The 22,048-nt window shown below is 44.7% G+C and overlaps 1 non-coding gene and 2 pseudogenes across 1 annotated transcript; 1 reads left to right on the forward strand and 2 right to left on the reverse strand.

The window, feature by feature from the left end:
* Positions 1-909: 909 nt before the first annotated feature.
* On the forward strand, positions 910-1,016 carry LOC127435514 (uncharacterized; annotated as a pseudogene).
* Positions 1,017-1,725: 709 nt separating this feature from the next.
* Positions 1,726-1,887, reverse strand: LOC127435507 (U1 spliceosomal RNA). Its single transcript, XR_007896245.1, has one exon. It is a non-coding gene; the product is annotated as a U1 spliceosomal RNA (small nuclear RNA).
* Positions 1,888-3,949: 2,062 nt separating this feature from the next.
* On the reverse strand, positions 3,950-4,130 carry LOC127435511 (uncharacterized; annotated as a pseudogene).
* Between the last annotated feature and the right edge of the window lie 17,918 nt (positions 4,131-22,048).

Raw genomic sequence — 22,048 nt, forward strand, 5'->3', positions numbered from 1 at the left:
CCCTTTTACATGGAAAGGCAACGGGTAATAGAACAATGTGAAGGGCACACAACAACAATGAAGAAGATAACTTAAATCCCAAATGTTCAAACGTGAGTAGAAAGATTGTTTTGGCTTCCGAACGTGGTTTAAACTATAGATACAATGACACATCAGCGGCCGTCGAGCTAAGACACATAAAGGAGGCGCCTTATAGTCTCAGCATTTCATGTGGACACAATCACCACAACATACCAGAGTATGTGCTGGCAATGGATTCGGTTTTCTCTCCAAGCCTACTGATGTTACATTTGAGAGAAATGTAAGTTAAGCCCCACTAATTTTAAAGTACAAAGCCGAAATAAAACAACGGGCCCAAATGAATCCGAAAAAGCCATGATTTGCATTCATATGTGAATAAAATAGTCAGTTCGGCCCCCGCGTTTGATTATGCTGACACAAAGAGACCTCAGAGTCCTTCATCGAGACACTGGGTGGGGGTGTGGACGCATTGACAATGTTTATACTTCTTACCCCTTTTACATGGAAAGGGAACGGTAATAGAACGTAGTGGTGTGCACTCTACAGCATGACAACACCAAGGACATATAATGAATCCCAAATGTTCAAAGGTGAGTAGAAAGATCTGTTTGGCCTCCACACATTGTTTCGGTCAATGGCACTCCAGCGGCCTTTGAGCTGAGAGAAAGACATCAAGTGATGTATCATTTAAGCGTTTGTTGGGGGGAACAATGCTTTGCTTGTTACGCTGAAAAGTGTTGCACACTGACATGAATAGCTTTGAGTGGCATGGTCCATTTTGCATGGTCCCGCACTGGTCAAACCGTCCATGTCAGCTTGATTGTTTGTGACCATTGACGCACTGTCCGTGACCTCATCTCGCTTTGCCTCTCACGGCGTGACTACGGCATCGCTTCTCGGCCTTTTGGCTAAGATGAAGTGTAGTATTTGTTCTTATCAGTTTAATATCTGATACGTCCCCTATCCGGGGACCATACATTAAATTGACACCACAACGCAAAGGAGTACATGCTAGCAACGGATTCCGTTTTCCCTCCTAGCTTACTGATGTTAAGTTTAGTGGAAAAGTAAAATAACACTTAAATGAAAGCACAGGGAGGAAACAGACATTGAACATGCGAGGATGTGGGTCATTCTCAAAAAAAAAAAAAAAAAAAAAATCAGATTTAATCAGTTATTTAACGTCTTGTCATTATTAATTAATTAATTATTATTTTTTTCATAAAAGGCAACTTGACTAGTTGATTTATTTTATAACTGAATTTTGTTTAACGAATAATGCCAGTGTCGATAACACCAGTGACAAATTCTCTTAAAAGATGCATTTTCTAATATGGTGTCAGTTCCATCACAAAACATATGCCACTAATCAGACTAAAATCAATAAACCATACCATTAAATATATAATATTTACTGGTATATTTCATAAATATTTCAATAAATATCTTTAACATGAACTAAACAGTTTACCACCGATGACATATTTAAACATATCATGTGAAAACATTAGAGTTAAAATGTCAAATATCTCTTTGTGCAGACGCTTCTTTATCTGAACTTTGAAACTGGAAGCTCTTCATCTGAACTTTGAAACTGGAAGTTCTTTTACACAAGTTGAATTGTCTTGTGCTGTATCAAACTAAGATAAAGACCACATGGCGTCCTCCGAGCTGAGAGATAGAAAATAAGTGTCATGTAGGGAAGCACAGCAATTGCCAGCACGGCGTGATGAACACAACTGAGAAAGCTTTATTTTTTATTGTTTATGAATGACCAGGGATCAGCACAGCCGAAGTGCAATGGCCAAGCCTCACCCTGGGTGAACCACCTTCATGATCATAGTATCTCCCCTACCAGGTAAGTATAATTGCACAGGCTTCAGGGCAGAGGACAAATCCCATGAAGCCTTGCTCACTAAAGGATTGAACTCTCAACTCCTATTGGATGAGGCACACAACAGAACGCACCTCAAACCATGACATCATCAGGAGTTGAAATACCTCTGAAATGCTTTCGGGATTTGCTTCCAGCGACTTTGTTCACCAAGTATAGACGTAGTTTCATCGCTGCTCTCAGGTGGAACCTCGTGGCACAAGGAAGTAACATCCGACTTGAAACTGTGGCCATACAATCTCCGTTTCGCTGGACGAGTTGAGATTACTCTGTGTTCAACCGAACACTCTAACGGATCCGAAGGAGACCGCCGAGCAATTCACATCTTCATCCGTTTGCCTACAGAAGTGAAGAGATTAAAGATTTCTCTTCCATCTTCAATCAAGTTGACATTTCTGAGTTCTCCACCAGCCCGCTGAGAATCAACAGCCATACCACCCACCGACAGAGCGAGGAAACGGCCTCCCGTCATCACCCGAGCCTCAAGGAACCGGGTCAGAGTTAAAGGACGGAGGAAAACACATTCTACCTGTGTCCTCCTGCGATTCAAGTAAGAGGTTTATGTCTGGGTAGAGATAGAATATTATTGTGTGTTATTCTTGTGTTTCAAGGTTTTTTTTTTTTTTTGCTTGTACAGTTTACGGACCGCCATGTCCGCTCATTATTAATACTCAGGGTATTAATTATCACAAATTTGTTTTGCTGTATTGTGGTCCAACCAAATTGGACTGTTGTGCAATTTCGCCATCGCGGGTGAGACAGCAACTGAGTTCATCCATTAAAGAGTCAAATAACATGGGACTGTTTACGAGCCGTCCACCGTGTCTCTGAGTGATAAGCCAACAGCTGCTTTCTCTCCCACGATCGCGAAATCGGCTTTAGGGCCATCACTTCTCTCTCGTACTAACCACGCACGCACACATACACGCACGCGGCCCCTCACAAACATTCTGGCACACATTTTTGGCTCGTAGATAGCTTAAATGCTAAAGCCCAGCTTTGTCCCTAAGCTATCGTACAAGCGGATACACGCGGTAACTGGTAGACGCCATTGACTGGTTTCTCTCCGCTCCCATTCGCGGTCATATTCCCTGGCCGGAAGTCTTTTTGTGTGCGTCCCTCCTTACACACACCTTACGTGTGATAGGATTATTTTATTTCCGTATCTAATCATATCACTGTTTAGTTTGTAGTTGTAAGTCAGAAGTTTATTGACTGCATTGTATTAATTATTAATTGATATTACTGCATAAATAAACTTTGTTTATATTACAAAGAGAAGTGTTTTGGCTGACGGGATGTCAGTGCTCGGATTCAAACCTTCATTCATTGTTTTTTTCCCGAAAATCAATATTTTTCGGATGTCGATTTTCCTAAGAAAACAATCTAATATTGAGACTGTTTTACTATTTGGTTATTAGTCCCTGATCTCAGGGTGGTGCCCCATCAATGTTAATCCTTATTAATATTCTATTGATTTTTGATAATTGATAATTATCTTTGATGGTTGTTGAATTTGAATGATCAATAAGCTAGTGTTAATTATAATTAATGTTTAATCGGTGTTAATGATTAGTGATTATCTTTGATAATTGTTGATTTAAAGGATTAAAAAAGGTAACATTGATTCTCATCAATGTATTATTGATTTTAATAATTAATAATTATTTTTGATAATTATTAATTATTACTAATAACCAAACTTGCTCCTAAACATAGCACACTACATTTACTGGAGCCCTATATGAGGTTTTAATGAGTTAGATTCAATTAATTAATAACTAAAGAAATAATTATTAATTATTTCTGATAGTAACACTGATCTAAACAACCAGTAAAGCCCTACAGTGGTCTCAGGAGTGAGCGACAGCACCACTATACCTTTCGCTCTCGGCCGAGCAGTCGGTGGTCTGTTCATGGGTATGCAAAAACACACCTGAACGAGAACTAAATCCTCATTTGCCCGCTCTCAGCCGCTTATTTTATTGGTAAACTAAGATCCCTGCTTTTCATTACAAATTTTGATCCACAAAAAGGGAGCGCACCATGCATGGAGATACTGCAATACCAAGTCGATACGTGGATTGGATGGAGCAAGCCCCACTTCCATCTCCCAGGCCCAAAAATCTATTTAATATATGGTCCCCAGATAGGGGACGTATCAAATATTAAACTGATAAGAACAGATTTTTTTTCTTTTCTTTTGAAAAGTTGTATTGTCATCATTTCTTTTTGACATCCACATTTTTCCACATATAGATATTTTTCCAACATATTTTCACACAATTTGTTTCATTATTTCATACAAAACATAGAAACACAACTTCATATTGTTTTAAAATAAAAAAGACTTCATATTATTTAAGAAACCCATAAAACAATAAAATAGTTTTGTGTGTTGTTTAAAAGTCCAAAGTCCACAGTCCATGGACCGTAATGCGTTTCCCCACCAGCAGTTTCTGGTGATCCAGATGGCATCCTTGGTACAGTTGAGTGTGAGCCAGCGCGAGATAAATTCCTGTTGTGTCAGGTCCTTCAAGCCCCTGCCCATCCCAAGGATGGCGAGCTTATACTCCATCTTGACCCCACCTACTCCATCTTGACCCCACCGTTGTGTCGATGTAGTGACACTAGGGGTTCCTATAGGAAACACCGCAGGTGCTGAACCATGTCACGAGGTACAGAAGAGTGGACATGGGCAAGCTGCTGCATTCCTCACAGCGAGTGCTCAACCACGTCATGACCTTCTAGCAAGTTAAGTAAGGCATCTCCCTAGTCCCATTAATGGGGGTGGAGGCACTTACCCAAGGAGGCTACAGGTGGTGTCTTAACTGATTGCTGTTAAGCAATGTCAAGCCAAGCACTTTTCTAGATTAGCACTGGAAAGTGCTCTTCCCTCTCCAGGAAAGAGAGCACTATGGAGACCACATCCAGCCAAAGGGAGTTAGCATGAGGAGAATACCTCACATGGACTTACCAACAGGGAAGTTCACATATGGAATGATACCACAGGAGGACACTATCTATAGAGAGGATACACAGCACAGTGGCTGAGGCAGAGAAAGCTCTGACGAGGGGAAACATAGGGTTCAACTAAGGGGAACCAAACAGTGGAAACTCATCATATGGGATAACAAAGGGGGAATCACCATGCATGGAGCACTGAGCCCAAGCACACGGGCTCACCTGAAAAGGGGAATACCACAATTACTGGGCCTGGTGGCATCACTCCTCCACTGAGTTCGTCACCTGAACAGTGCTAAAAAACAAAAAAGTGCACATTATCACCTTTGAAAAAGGGGAAAGGTGCAATGCAAGCGGTACACCCAACCAGCCTCCCGGTTAACACTCGGGTCGAAACCGGGTCTATGCGTAGGTTATAAAACCTCGCAAAGGTATTGGGTGTAGCCAACCTGCAGCTCTGCATATGTCTGCAAGAGAGGCCCCCCTTGCCAGTGCCCAGTAGGACGCAACACCTCTAATAGAGTGCGCCCGGACTGCCAAGGGGCACAGCAAGTCCTGAGACTGATATGCGAGGAAAATGGCATCCATGATCCAATGGGATAATCTCTGCTTGGAGACAGATTTCCCCTTCTGCTGTCCTCCAAAACAGACAAAGAGCTGCTTTGAGCATCTAAAGCTCTGCGTGCGGTCCAGATAGATGTGCAGAGCGTGAACTAGACACAGCAATGACAAGGCTGGATCTTCCTCCTCTGAAGGGAGCGCTTGGAGGTTCACCACCTGGTCCCAAAAAGGAGTGGTGGGAAATTTGGGCACGTAACTGGGCCAGGGTCTCAAGATCACGTGAGAGTGTGCCAGCCCGAACTCCAAGCATTCGCTGGTAACAGAGAGCACCTGCAGGTCCCCCACCCTCTTGATGGAAGTGAGCGCCACCAGGAGGGCCATCTTCAGGAACAGAGTGCTGAGCTCAGCCTGCTCCAGGGGCTCAAAGAGGGCTCCCTGTAGGGCAGGTAGGACCACAGACAGATCCCAAGAGAGGATCAGGCGCGGTCTAGGAGGATTCAACCTCCCCGCGCCTTTGAGGAACCTGTTGTTCAGGTCGCGCTGTCGTGAGGGTCTCCCATCCAGTGTGTCATGGTGAGCTGCTATGGCAGCTATGTACACTTTCAGAGTAGAGGGAGACAGCCATCTCTCCAGCCCTTCCTGAAGGAAAGACAGTACAGACCTGACGGCACATCTCTGTGGGTCTTCCCCACAGGAAGAACACCAGTTAGCGAAAAGACGCCACTTCAAGGCATACAGCCGCCTAATAGAAGGGCCTTGGCCTGAGTGATCGTGTCTACCACCGCTGGCGGAAGACCAGCTAGATCTTCTGCGTCCCATCCAGGAGCCAGATATGGAGAGTCCAGAGGTACGGCCATGGGTGCTGGAGCATTCCCTGCCCCTGAGTGAGAAGGTCCTGCCTCAGGGAAATGCGCCAGGTAGGTGCTACTGTCAGGAGCATCAGATCCGAGAACCAAGTCCGGTTGGGCCAGTACGGCGCAACGAACAGGACTTGCTGCTCATCCTCTTTGACTTTTCACAGAGTCTGTGCAATGAGGCTCACAGGAGGAAACGCATTCTTGCGTAGCCTCCGAGGCCAGCTGTGCGCCAAGGCATCCGTGCCGAGGGGGGCCTCGGACAGGGAGTACCACAGGGGGCAGTGAGAGGAGTCTTGGGAGGCGAATAGGTCTACCTGCGCCTCCCCGAATCTCTCCCAAATCAGCTGGACTATGTCGGGGTGGATTCTCCACTCCCTGTGGAGCCTTACCTGCCATGAGAGCGCGTCTGCTGCATGGCTGAGGATGCCCGGAAGGTGAGTGGCCCGCAGAGACTTCAAGGTCTGCTGACGCCAAAGGAGGAGGCAGCAGGCAATTTGCGACATGCGACGCGAGCGTACGCAGCCTTGGTGGTTTATGTATACTACGGTTGCTGTGTTGTCAGTTCGGACCAACACATGCTTGCCCTGAATCAATGGCCGAAGCCTCCTCAGGGCCAGCAATACTGCCAGAAACTCTACGCAGTTGTTGTGCCATTGGAGTTGGGGCCCTGTCCAGAGCCCCGACACTGCCAGCCCGTTGCACACGGCACCGCAGCCCGAGTTCGAGGCATCCGTCGTGACCACGACGTGCCTTGAGACCTGCTCTAAGGGAACACCTGCCCATAGAAATGCCAGGTTCGACCAAGGGCTGAAAGTCTGACGGCACTGTAGCGTGATGATCACACGCCAGATGCCGTGGCGCCATGCCCAACTCGGGACTCGAGTCCATAACCAGTGCTGAAGCGGTCTCATATGCATCAACCCGAGGGGGAGAACCGCCACCGAGGATGCCATATGCCCCAGCAGCCTCTGAAAGTTTTTTTCACTGGCGCCACTACCTTCTGCCTGAAGGTCTTTCTCTGCGTCTCTCATCTCTGCAAGGTTAAGCCACAGGTGCCGCTCTTGGACCACAAGCGTGGACACTGTCCCTAAGGCGAGGTCAGTCGCAGTGCGCAGTTCCTGTATCAGCCCTGGGTCGGTCCTACCCTCGTGCAGATCTTTTAGCACCTTGGCCTGGTGGACCTGCAGGATGGCCATGGCGTGAAGGGTGGAAGCAGCCTTGTAAGCCTTCGTCATTAAAGAGGAAGAGAACTTACAGGCTTTGGAAGGGAGCCTTGGTTGGTCACGCCAGGTGGCTTCGCCCTGCGGGCATAAATGCACTGCTACGGTGCACTCTACCTGGGGGAGCTCGACATATCTGTTAGCCGCTCCGCCGTCGAGGGTAGTCAGAGTGGGCGAGCCTGCGAAGTGTGTACAGGCAGTGTACCCGGTGCCTTCTACGACTTCATTAGCTCCTCGTGCACTTCCGGGAAGAAAGGCACCAGGGCGGGGCGCGGCCATGAGTCGTGCTCCGAGCCCAGAAACCAATCATCCAGCCGCAAATGCTCAGGGCATTGTGGGGGGTTCTAATTCACCCCGATGTTTGCAGCCGCCTGGGCAAGCACGGCTACCATCTCAGCGTCCGCCTCATCCTGTGCTCTACCGCCACGACCGCAATGTTCTCATGGGCATATTCTCGTAATGAGAACACAACCCTTCCACGAAAGCCGCCTCAGCGTGCTGGCGCCCCAGACACTCGAGGCAGATTTCATGGGTATCCAAAGGGGAGAGATAACGGCCACATGCAGTAGCGCAAATGTGGAAGGACATCTTTAAAAAGATGCCAAGCATTTGTGCGAGCTCTTTTAGAAGGAAAATATACTCTTTTTTTTAATATACTCTTTTAGCACCTACAGACTCAGGCTGCTGAAGCGCCCAGGGGAAGCACAGCACTCAACGGTGTGAGGGTGACCGCTGATATGCAGCGTAAAAATCCAGCAGTGTTTCTTCGGCTCCAAAGAAAAAATCTGAATGAGTGAAGCACGCCATCTCCTTTTATACCCGTATGTCTGGGGTAGAGAGTGGCATGCAAATTCCACTTGCCAATTTTCATTGGTCTTTTATATTTTAAGAAAAGGTGATTGGGGCTCTCAAGATTGAACCCCTAGTGTCACTACATCGACACAACATCGAGTGAGTGACAGACAGGGAACCCCAAAGTTCTTAAGTAGGATGCCTTGTTTTCTCCGAATGGGGTCATAGCATATTTGATATGAAGGACGGTAAATCTGCTTCCTAAAAACAAAAAGGGTTTCCTTCCTCCTCTTCACCACCTCCCTTCTGAGGTGCTCCCATTTGGACCCCCAGAAGAAGTAAAACACTGCTCTCTCGACTCCTAAAAGAAAGAACTTTGGTGGGCTAAAAACAGAACAAAGTAGTAAAAAACAGTTGTAAAATCACAGCTTTATATATTAAAACGTTTCTCTCCAAAGTCAACTTTCTTAGCCCCCAGAAGCCCAGTCACTGTCTAACTTTCCCTATTGCGTCCGTCCAGTTCCTCTGTCCGCCCCCCTCTCTGTCAAACTTTAGTCCTAAAATCTTAATGTCTGTCTCCCTAAAGGTCATGTCTAGTCCTGCTGTGTCAACCTCTCCCCATGGTCCGAAGAGCTGGGCCTCAGACTTGTTTCTATTGAGCTTAGCTCCCGAGGTCCATCCATAATGGTCAGTCAAGTCAAGGGTTCTCCAGACTGATAAAAGGTTGGTTGTTAAAAGAGTCACGTCGTCCATGTATAAAACACATTTTACAGTCAGTTCTTTGGTACCCGGTATACTCAGTCCATTGACCCATTGGTCCCTTCTCAGGAGCTGTGCCAGTGGTTCGATACAAGCCACGTACAGGAGCGGGGATAATGGACACCCTTGATGGACACCGTTGCGTACACTTACCGCTTTTGTCAAGTGCTCATTAATAAGAATTCTGCTGGTTATGTCTTGATACAGCACCCCAACCCATGCTAAGAACCTCCCTGGCAACCCCATTTCAGGTACTGGTCAAATGCTTTCTCAAAATCTAAATTTAGAACTGTGAGCCGAATGTTTCTGTCTCTCACGTAACAGATTGCATCTCTGATTAATATCAGGCTGTCTGTGATCTTACTGTGATCACAGTGCATGCTTGATCTGGGTGGATCACGTCTTCTAAAATTTTTGACATATGGCCAGCTAAAAGTTTGCTAAAAGGTTTGCAGTTGAAGTTTAAAAGAGTGATCGGCCTCCAGTTCTTTATGTCTGTTTTGTCACCTTTCTTGTGACAAGTCTGTCAAATTCTTTTAAAACAGCCAATAAGTGGGTGCGCAGGGGCGGGGAGACCGCCGCTGGAGCGCCAAACCAGGAGTTAAATAAAAAGGTAACAAAAGATTCTCCTCCCGGCCCTCCACCGGGGGATGCTTACCAGCTCCAGAGCAGTGGGTTTCCTCGTTCCTGGGTCGCCCGTCTCAGAGGCACTTCGAAGCCTTTCTGGGGTTCTTGGCGGCCGGCCGTGAGACGGTTGGCATCTGCTTCCTGTGGTGGGCTCTACGCCGGGGCCGGGCCGCGGGGGTAGGCTACGGCGGAGCCGGTGCAGTCACCGCAGGAGGACGCCCTTGGCGATGAGCAGATGGGGTGCAGGATCTTGAGCCGTGCCGGGGCAGGATGTGTTGGATAGCTTCCATCTGCTGCTTCACCACCGAGAACTGCTGGGCAAAGTCCTCGATTGTGTCGCCAAACAGGCCAACCTGGGAAATGGGGGTGCCAAGGAACCGTGCCTTGTCGGCCTCTCCCATCTCGACTAGGTTGAGCCAAAGGTGGCGCTCCTGGACCACCAAGGTGGACATCGCCTGCCCGAGAGACCGCGCTGTGACCTTCGTTGCCCGGAGGGCGAGGGTGGTCGTCAAGCGCATTTCCTGCATCAATCCCGGGATGGAACAACCCTCGTGCACTTCCTTTAGCACCTTGGCTCGGTGGACTTGCAGGAGAGCCATGGCGTGCAGGGCGGAGGTGGCTTGTCCAGCGACACCGTAGGCCTTGGCCGTCAGGGACGACGTAAACCTACAGGCCTTGGATGGGAGCTTCGGGAGCCCGCGCCAGGTGGCAGCACTCTGCGGGCATAGGTGCACCGTGAGTGCCTTATCCACCGGGGGATCATCGAATACCCCTTGGCCGCCCCACCCTCGAGAGTAGTGAGGGCGGGGGAGCTGAAAGATCGGGACCGGCAGTAAAAGGTGCCTCCCACAACCTTGTCAGCTCCTCGTGCACTTCCGGGAAGAAAGGAACTGGGGCGGGGCGTGGCTGTGAGTGGCGCCGCGAGCCCAGGAACCAATCATCGAGCCGTGAGGGTTCAGGGGAGAGCGGAGGGTTCCACTCTAGCCCGACGCTTGTGGCTGCCCAGGAAAGCATGTCCTTCATCTCCGCATCAGCCTGTGACTGGGCGACCGTACCCGAGGGGGAAGCCCAGCTGAGGTTTCCGCATCCGACTGGATGAGCCCGCTCTCCGATGCTGCGCTCGAGAGGTTGAGCTCACCGTGAGATGAGCCGGCGGACTCATCCGGAAGCCCAATCGGGGCAAACGAGCGTACTGGGGAATGGGAGGTCCGTGGGGGCATACCCGGCGGAGGTGGTCCCATTGAAGTCCCCAAATCATCCCCATTGCTAGCCGTGCTGGCCTCATACCCGTAGGTAGAAGGACCGAGGCAGGGAGCCACTGGGGTGGCTTGCTTTCTTACAAAGGCAAGCCGCGAACGCAACGTTGCCATGGTCATGTTATCGCAATGAGTACATGACCCATCCACGAACGCTGTCTCCGCGTGGGTAGCGCCCAGACATGAAAAACATCGATTGTGACCATCAGAAGGCAAGAGATAACGACCGCAACCAGGAATAACACTCAAACGGAAAGGCATCTTTAAAAAGATGTTCCGTGTGTGCCATTCTTTTAGAGAAATATACTCTTTTTTTTTTCAGAAAATACTCTTTTATTTCTGCCGAAGCGCCCAGGGGAGTTCTCTGCAGTGCACCAGTGCAGAGGGGGAGAAGCTGCTGAAATGCGCCATCAGATCCAGCAGAAGTGAATGAACAGCCATGAGAATTCAGCTCATTGAGCATCAAACGTTCGGCTCCGAAGAGAAAATCTGAATGAGTGGTTGCATACCAGCTCCTTTTATACCCGTATGTTCGGGGGAGTGGTATGCAAATACCACTCACCAATTTTCATTGGCCTTTTTTCAAAGACAAGAGGTGTTTCGGACTTCCAAGAGTGACCCCTAGTGTCACTAAATCAACACAACGTCGAGTGAGTGACAGATAGGGAACTAATTCATGCGTTCATGACCTCAAGGCTAGATTATTGTAATGCATTACTGGGAGGATGTCCAGCAAGATCAATAAATAAACTTCAATTGGTTCAAAATACAGCAGCCAGAGTGCTGACGAGAACCAAGAAATATGATCATATTGGCCACATTTTATCATCGTTGCATTGGCTACCTGTTAAATTTCATATTAATTTTAAAATTCTGTTAACTACGTATAAAGCTTTGAATGGTCTAGCTCCGCAGTACTTAAGTGACCTTCTGACATGCTATATTCCATCATGTTCATTACGATAGCAAAATTCTGGCCTGTTAATAGTTCCTAGAATATCAAAATCCACTAAAGGAGGTAGATCCTTTTCATATTTGGCTTCTAAACTATGGAATATTCTCCCTAACACTGTTCGAGATGCAGACACACTCACTCAGTTTAAGTCTAGACTAAAGACTCATCTGTTTATCCAGGCATACACCTAATTTATCCTTCGACTCATAATTAGGCTGCTTTAGTTAGGTTACCAGAAATGGTGATCATGATCTATAACTCTGCAATAAATTTAATGGCAACTATGCTAATATTATTTTATTATTTTATTATTATTTGTTTCCCCGTCTCAACATTGGGACTCCTATCCTGAGGTCACCAGAACCGGCTGGATCCAGCTCCATTCCTGCTACGTGTTGGACTCCACTGCTACGTGTCGCTGTATGATGATGACTACTAGCAGCCGGTGCCAGCCAAACATCACTTCAGTCTATTACGATGGACTTCAGAGGATGAACTGATGCCAACTCCAACCATAAGACATGGGATACTTCATATGCTACTGCCTGAACCTTGGGTTTAGGGTAGACCTCACTGAAATTACCGGCCAGGTTGAACTGCGATGCACCTAACTGATCTCTGCCTGCATCACCTCGATCTAATGATGGACTACACTCTGGAAATGGAATACATAGACTATCAATTAATTGCCAACAAAACCCTTCATCAGCCAACTAACAAGGACAATTGTATCTATATGAACTTCTGCAGTTAATCCAGGATGGACTTCAAAGACATTAGTCATTAATCTTACAGTTCATTCAAAATCTTTGTTTTAAAAACTGACCCTTAACACTTTTAATAAGTGTTTAAAATTTTAATAATTTTAAACCATGACTTGCACTATACAAAAGTAATATTGTCATTATATTCATGATGTTAGCCAGAGGGGAACTGGCCTCCACATTGAGTCTGGTTTCTCCCAAGGTTATTTTTCTCCATTAACCAACATCTTATGGAGTTTTGTGTTCCTTGCCACAGTCACCTTCGGCTTGCTCACTGGGGTTATAAATACAATTATTATTTAATTAAATTTAATTATTTAATTTAAACACAATTCACAATTGTATTTTATCAAACTACACAATGATGACTCTAAGACATTATAGATATTACAGTTTTATCTTCTGTTAATGCCTGATCTTCTGTAAAGCTGCTTTGAAACGATGTGAAAGGCGCTATACAAATAAAAATGACTTGACTTCCTCCCTGGGGGTCCAAGGACCCGAGGAGTGTGTCTGGGAGGTGGCGGGCCAACCACGAACACACTATTTGTCAAATTTTCCACTATATTTCATCACTTCCACCAATCTATTAACTGTCCACTTCCAATTTATTGTATGAGCCCTCAAACACTAAATCCACCAAATTACTATTTGCCCACATCTGTTATTGTATGGGCCCAAAACTGGTTGGTAGATATAACACTTTCATGGTATTTTTGATATAAACACTTATTTAGTATTCAGCACAGTTCACTTAACCAATTGCATCTAGTTTTGACTCAAAATGTGTCTGTCCATGTAAGCACATTTTTTAATAGAATAAATGGTATGTGGGATCTCCATATCTCAGCTCTGGAAGAATCTAGAGACTCCATACCTGTGCTCAAATTTGGTAAAAAAACAAAACAAAACACAAATGAAAGGAATTGCCCTCAGGGCATCCAGTTTAACACATTTATCTAACTAACAAGTCACATAAAAGTGAATAATATGCTTCAAAACTGATTGTCAGACCGAGTCACGTGACGCAATGCGAGGTTCGGACGTGTGAACAGCGAGCTCTGCGCACTTTGCTGGTTTTAATACTTTTTATGTCATAAACCAGTAAGATTCGATACACCGTGATCCTTAACTTTTCTAGGAAGACAATATGTCAAAGAATTCAAAATCCTCGGGCTCTGGAGACATTAAAAAACACTTACGTGCTCAAGCTGATGCCCCTGACAAGGCCATGGACCAGGGACTCGATTTGGCCGGAGAAGTGAGGGAAATTTGGCGAGAATTGTTGAACTTGTCGGCAATGCTGACGAAGGTCATTGCTGACTTGGAGGATCTTACTGTAATACGTCGATCGATCACTGCCATGGAGACTAAATTCACTGAGGTGGTTACAAGAGTGGGGGATGTCAAGAAACAGACCGATTATCTGGAGTCACTGGAGAGGGAATTAGCTGCTAATCCGCTAGCGACCAAAGGGGATTTGGAGCGCATCTGAGAAAAGTTGGAGGATATTGAAAATCGTTGGCGGAATAACGTCCGGATTGTTGGAATTCCTGAGGCCGAAGACGGTCAAGATATGTTGAAATTCCTAGACGGGCTCCTTCCGAATCTGCTCGACATAACAGGCCATAAACTGGAAATCGAACAAGCTCACAAGGGTTCCGGCTCGGCAATCCGCTGAGGGAGACATGCCCCAATCAATTCTGGCCAAATTTCTGAGATCATCCAATAAAGATCTAGTGTTGCGCGAGGCGAGGAGTAAAGGAAGGCTTTCTTCCCAGACTTCGCGAATTCTACAAGAGAGAAACATGATAGTTTCTAGGAATACAAGAAACTCTTACATCAATGGAAGGTCGCTTTCGCACTGATGTTCCCTGCCAAATTGAGAATAGATGCTAAGGATGGCTGCAAAATATTTACATGTCCCCAACAAGTGATGTCCTTCATAAAGTCAATGGACTGAGTAAGTTATTTTGTGGTACTTGCATTACAGCCAAGTGGACCAACTCACTGAACATTCACTTGACCGCCCAAGGAAACTGAGTGCCTTTTTTGTTTCTTTTTGTGCTGGTTCCGCCTAGCGGCTGGAGTTTGTTTTGTGTAGTAACACTCCTTCAGGACAGTGTTGTGGATGAATCTGCACATTCTTTGTGCTTATGCCTCCTATTGGTTGGAGATCATTTTGTAGAGTATTTCTTGCAAGACATTGGAGTGATTAGGTCATTTGTTGCTCTCATGTAACAGCAGAATGGTCCGGCTCACTGAACATTTGTTTGACTGTTTGAATTTTTGTTTTTGTTTTTTGTGCTGGTTCCGTTGGCGGCTGGAGTTTGTTTTGTGGAGGAACACACCTTCGGGACAGTTATATGGATGAATCTACACGTTCTTTGTGTTTATTCCATCTATTGGCTGGAGTTTGCTTTATAGATTATCTTCTGTTGTGTAATTCTGTCTCATAAAATTTGTATAGAAACACCAGACTTGAGCAATCTGACAGCAAATTTGTCGCGGGGGCTCTTGTAGGCGTACATGGACTGTTTGAGTTTAGAGGGATGGACACCAGTTGGCTGGGTTAATGCAAATGTTTTTTTTGGTTCTGGGGAAAGTTTGGGGTTTGATTGTTGCCCTAATGTTGGAATTTGGTCTATAATTTTATTTTTGACACAATCTATTTTTTCTAATATGTCAAAATGCCAGATGTTAATATGAGTGGATTGTCTCTCTCCACGTGGAATGTGAATGGGTTGGGGAACCCTATAAAAAGAAGGAAGGTTATTTCTCTTCTTAAACATAAGAAATATGATATAGTGTTTCTTCAAGAAACGCATCTTTCCCAGAAGGAAGCTAAAAAATTGGGAAGATATGGGGTGGACATGTTTTCTTTAGTGCTGGCTCAAGTAAGAGCAGGGGAGTCATTACACTGATAAGTAAGCATCTATAATTAAAATATCTCAAACAGATGAAAGATAAATTAGGAAGAGTTATTATTGTTTTAGCAGAAAGTCTTATTTTGGCTAATATTTACGCATCTAACGTTGATGATCAGGGCTTTTTTATAGATCTTTTTTATACATGTTGCAAGCCACTGGCACCCCTCATGATCTAATATTGGGAGAACACTTTAATCTTTTGATGGACTCAGTCCTTGATCATAGTGAAGCAAAAGTGTGTAAGCCCCCTAGAGCAACACTGACGCTTCACAAGATGTTTAAAAATCTTGGTCTTACAGATATTTGGAAACTTTTGAACCCATCTGGTAGGGACTTTAAATTTTTTTCATCAGTCTATAATATTTATTCTAGAATAGATTTTTTTTATATCTAAGTCCCTCATTTCATCTGTTGTTGATTGCTCAATTGGAAATATTTTAGTCTCAGATCATGCCCTGGTGAGTTTAGAGGTGTTGCCACATATTGAGAAAAGGAAATCATATAGCTGCCGCTTTAATGTATCCCTTTTGCAAAATCCTGAATTCCAACAAATGTTAAAGGCTGAAATCAATGTTTATATGGAGACCAACAGGTCCTCAGTGTCCTCTGTGGGCCTGGCTTGGGAGGCACTTAAAGCGGTTCTTAGGGGCCGGATCATACAGTACGCCTCATTCACCAAAAACTACAAAGCACGAGAATTCATGGAGTTAGATGGGAATATTAAAAGTGCAGAGGCAGAGCTGAAGTGCTAAATGTCATCTGATGGCCTCAGAGAATTGACCCGATTGAAATACTATTTTGTCATGGAAGGTGGAGTTTTGGCTATTCAGGGCAAGACAGTCACACTTTGAGTCGGGGGACAAGGCAGGAAAACTCTGGCTAGATATATAAAACAGAGAGAGTCATTTTCTACCATTCCCTCAGTGAAATCTGCTGGTAGTGAATATTAGCCATTGATATTAATAATGCTTTTAAATAATTCTATCTTGATCTCTATAGTTCCACATCTTCGTCTACTGATGAAGATATTATAAACTTTGTGGAACCATCAGAACTCCCTAAACTCACAAATGAGCAAAAAAATTCTGTTGATTCTGAGATTAAAATGGAGGAGCTTGGCGAGGTAATTAAGGCCTTGCCTACAGGCAAGGCTGCAGGGCCAGATGGCTTTGCCGCTGAGTTATAAAAAATTTGCAAAGTCTGGGAACAAGAAAATGCTGTGGTGCTTCCAAGAAAGCCTTCCTTTACTCCTCACCTTGCGTAACACAAGATCTTTATCGGATGATCTCAGAAATTTGGCCAGAATTCAGCGGGGCTTGTCTCCCTCCTATCTCGGCCTTCTTCATGCTCAGGAATTCCAATAATTTGGACATTGTTTCGTCGATGTCGATTCTCCAGATCCTCCAATTTTTCCCAAACGCGTTCCAAATCTCCCTTGGTCGCTAGCGGATTAGCATATAATTCCCTCTCCAATGACTCCAGATAATTGATACGTCTCTGGACGTCCACAACTCTTGTAACCACCTCAGAGTATTTTGTCTCCATGGAAGTGATCGATCGACGTATTCAAATCAAATCAAAATCAAATCAAATCCCTTTATTGTCACTCAACCATATACACAAGTGCAGCAGTGCGTAAAAGTTACAATAAACATCTGAGATCTCAGAATTGGTAATATATGTACAATTTTAAAGGAAACATGAGTGAGCAGGCAAAACATTTCTTTTATTTATTATGGGATACATATTCAACTGTAGGTTATAATAGAATGGCACAATCATAAAACAAAACATGGCAACAAAGAAAAAAATGAAATGACCCCTGTTCAAAAGTCTGCATACCCTTAGTTCTTAATACTGTGTATTGCCCCCTTTAGCATCAATGACAGCGTGCAGTCTTTTGTAATAGTTGTCTATGAGACCCCAAATTCTTGCAGGTGGTATAGCTGCCCATTCGTCTTGGCAAAATGCCTCCAGGTCATGCAAAGTCTTCGGTCATCTTGCATGAACCGTACGTTTGATATCTCCCCAGAGTGGCTCGATGATATTAAGGTCAGGAGACTGTGATTGCAACTCCAGAACCTTCACCTTTTTCTGCTGCAACCACTGGAGGGTCAACTTGGTCTTGTGCTAAGGGTCATTGTCATGCTGGAAAGTCCAAGTGCGTCCCATGCGCAGCTTTCATGCAGAGGAATTCAAATTGTCTGCCAGTATTTTCTGATAACATGCTGTATTTGTTGGGCCTCATGTATTCAGATAGAGGACAAAGGCAGGCCTAACACAGTCGTAAAACCTAACTGAGGCCCACACACTCCGTCATAAATCTTACTGATAAAACCCGTGCCAAAATCAAAGGGAATCCAAAACAGACTACAAATCCCACGAAGCCTTGCTCACTAAAGGATTGAACTCTCAACTCCTATTGGAAGAGGCACACAACAGAACGGTCCCTCAACCATGACATCATTTGGAGTAGAAATACCTCTGAGATGCTTCCGGGATTTGCTTCCAGCAACTTTGCTCATTGTGCATAGACGCAGCTCATCGCTGCTCTCAGGTGTAGCCTCGTGGCACAAGGAAGTAACGTATGACTTGAAACTGTGGCCATACAATCTCCATCTCGCTGGACGAGTTGAGATTACTCTGTGTTCCACCGAACACTCTAACGGATCCAAAGGAGACCACCGAGCAATCCGCATCTTCATCCGTTTGCCTGCAGAAGTGAAATGATTTCTCTTCCCTCTTCAATCAAGTCGACGTCGCTGATTTCTCCGCCAGCCCGCCGAGAATCAGCAGCCGTACCGCCCGCTGACAGAGCAAGGAAATGGCCTTCCGTCATTACCCAAGCCTCGAGGAACTGAGTCAGAGTTAAAGGATAGATGAACACACATTCGTCTGTGTCCTCATATGATTCAAGTAAGAGGTTTACATCTGGGCAGAGATAGAATATTATAGTGTGTTATTCTTGTGTATCAAGGTTATTGCTTGTACAGTTTACGGACCGCCGAGTCTGCTCATTGCTGCTAATAATACTCAAGGTATTACTGTAATGTACTGTTATCACGAATGAGATCTGCTGTGTTGTAGTCCAACCACATTGGACTGTTGTGTATTTCCGCCAATGCGGGTGAGACCGGCACACTGAGTTTATCCATTAAAGAATCAAAGACCGCGGGACGGTTTACGAGCCATCCACTGCATCTCTGAGTGATAAACTAACAGCTGCTTTCTCTCCCACGATCAGGAAACCGGCTTTGGTGCCGCCACTTTATTCTCGCTCTCTTGTACTAACCACAAACACACGCGACCCCTCACAAACATTCTTGCACACACTTTTGGCTAGTAGATAACTTCGTGATAAAGCTCAGCTTTGTCCCTAAGTTATCATACAAGTGGAGACACGTGGCAAACGGGCAGATGCCATTAGCTGGCTTCACTCTGCCCACATTCGCGGCCATATTCTCTAGCCGGAAATCTCATGTGACGTACTCTCCATGAGAGTCAAGTCCGCCATTTTGTACGCGTTACACCTTACACACACACACACACACACACACACACACATTCACACACACACCTTCCTCCCATGTGTTATAGGCTTATTTTGGTTACCATATCTAATCATGTCACTGTAAGTCAGAAGTTTATTAACTGCATTGTATTGATTATTAATTGATATTACTGCATAAATAAACTTTGTTATATTTCAAAGAGAAGTGTTTTGGTTTGTTTTGCATACACCTGTGTCATTCTGACAGGGGATGTTAGTGCTCGGATTCAAGCCTTCATTGTTTCTTTTCGAAAATCGATATTCTTTGGATGTCGATTTTCCTAAGAGAACAATCTAATACTGAGACTGTTATACTATCTGGTTATTAGTCCCTGATTCCAGGGTGGATCCTTATTAATCCTTATTAATATTCTATTGATTTTTGATAATTGATAATTATCTTTGATGATTGTTGAATTTGAAGGATCAGTAAGCTAATGTTAATTTTAATCAATATTTCTTCGATGTTAATAATTGATGATTATCTTTGATAATTGTTGATTTAAAGGATTAAAAAAGCTAACATTGATTCTCAACAATGTTCTATTGATTTTAATAATTGATAATTATCTTTGATAATTATTAATTATTACTTATAACCAAACCCGCTCCTGAACGTGGCGCACTTCATTTAATGGTGCGCCGTGTGAGGTTATGTTGAGGTTATATGAGTTAGATTCTATTATTTAATTTAAATATTAATTAATAATTAATTATTTCTGATAGTAACACTGATCTAAACAAACAGTAGAACCTACATATTCATCTTGGCATCAATTTTCATAAGATTCCCTGTGCCTTTAGAGCTCACACACCCCCAAAACATCAGTGAGCCACCACCATGCTTCACAGTGGGGATGGTATTCTTTTCACTATAGGCCTAGTTGACCCCTTTCCAAACATAGCACTTATGATTGTGACCATAAAGCTCTATTTTGGTCTCGTCACTCCAAATTACAGTGTGCCAGAAGCTGTGAGGCATGTCAAGGTATTGTTGGACATATTGTAACCAGGCTTTTTTGTGGCATTGGTGCAGTAAAGGCTTCTCTCTGGCAACTCGACCATGCAGCTAATTTTTTTCAAGTAACGTCGTATTGTGCTCTTTGAATCAACCACACCGTCTTTTTCCAGAGCAGCCTGTATTTCTCCTATGGTTACCTGTGGGTTTTTCTTTGTATCCCGAACAATTTTTCTGGCAATTGTGGCTGAAATCTTTCTTGGTCTACCTGACCTTGGCTTGGTATTAAGAGATCACCCAAATTTTCCACTTCTTAATAAGTGATTGAACAGTACTGACTTGCATGTTCAAGGCTTTGGATATCTTTTTATATCCTTTTCCATCTTTATAAAGTTCCATTACTTTGTTACACAGGTCTTTTGACAGTTCTTTTTTGCTCTCCATGGCTCAGCCTGCTTAGTGCATCCACATGAGAGCTAACAAACTCATTGACTATTGATACACAGACACTAATTGCAATTTAAAAAGCCACAGGTGTGGGAAATTAACCTTTAATTGCCATTTAAACCTGTGTGTGTCACCTTGTGTGTCTGTAACAAGGCCAAACATTCAAGGGTATGTAAACTTTTGATCAGGGCCATTTGGGTGATTTCTGTTATCATTATGATTTAAAAAGGAGCCAAACAACTATGTGTTAATAAATAGCTTCATATGATCACTATCCTTAAATAAAAGACAGTTTATTTTTTTTATTTTTTTATTTTTTTTTTGCATGATCAGTCATATTTTCAAAATCAATGCCAAAATTTCACAATTTCTGCCAGTGTATGCAAACTTTTGAGCACAACTGTAGATGTCCTGGAGGGAGGGAAGTTCACATCCGATGATATGTCTGGCAGTTTGCACCACACTTTGCAGGGCTTTGCGGTTGAGGGCGGTGCTGTTGCCGTACCAGGTGGTGATGCAGCCAATCAGGATGCTCTCTACAGTGCTGGTGTAGAACCATGTGAGGATGTGGTGGTTCATTCCAAACTTCCTCAGCTGTCTCAGGAAGAAGAGGCGCTGGTGAGCCTTCTTCACAACGGCCTAAGTGTGGATGGACCATGTGTGTTCCTCAGTGATGTGGACACCAAGGAACTTGAAGCGGCTGACTCTCTCCACCGGTGCTCCATTGATGGTGATGGGGCTGTGTTCTCTGTCTTTTCTCCTGAAGTCCACCACAAGCTCCTTGGTCTTACTGACTTTGAGGGAGAGGTTGTGCTCCTGACACCAGCAAGTCAGAGTGTGCACCTCCTCTCTATAGGCTGTTTCATCATTGTCAGTGATCAGACCTACCACCGTCATGTCGTCAGCAAACTTAATGATGGCATTGGAGCTATGTGTTGCCACACAGTCATATTAGTACAGGGAACACAGGAGTGGGCTGAGAACACAGCCCTGCAGGGCTCCAGTGTTGAGGGTCAGCGATGAGATGTTGCTGCCCATTCTAACCACCAGGCGTCTGCTTGACAGGAAGTGCAGGATCCAGCTGCACAGTGAGCTGTTTAAGCCCAGAGCCTGGAGTTTCACATCAAGCTTAGAGGGCACTATGGTGTTGAATGCTGACCTGTAGTCTACAAATAGCATTCTCACATATGTGTTCCTTTTTTCCAGGTGGGAGAGAGCAGTGTGTAGTTTAAATGCAATGGCATCATCAGTGGAGTGGTTGTTGCGGTATGCAAACTGCAGCAAGTCCAGTGATGCAGGCAGCACAGAGCAGATATAATCTCTGATTAGCCTCTCAAAGCATTTGCTGATGATGGGGGTCAGAGCAACAGGATGCCAGTCATTTAAGCAAGTGATTTTGGATTGCTTTGGTACAGGCACAATGGTGGACGTTTTAAAGCATGTGGGGACCACAGACAAGGAGAGGTTGAAAATATCCGTAAAAAACACCAGCC

This window comes from Myxocyprinus asiaticus, chromosome 45 (assembly GCF_019703515.2).
Source record: "Myxocyprinus asiaticus isolate MX2 ecotype Aquarium Trade chromosome 45, UBuf_Myxa_2, whole genome shotgun sequence".
Classification (NCBI taxonomy): Eukaryota; Metazoa; Chordata; class Actinopteri; order Cypriniformes; family Catostomidae; genus Myxocyprinus; species Myxocyprinus asiaticus.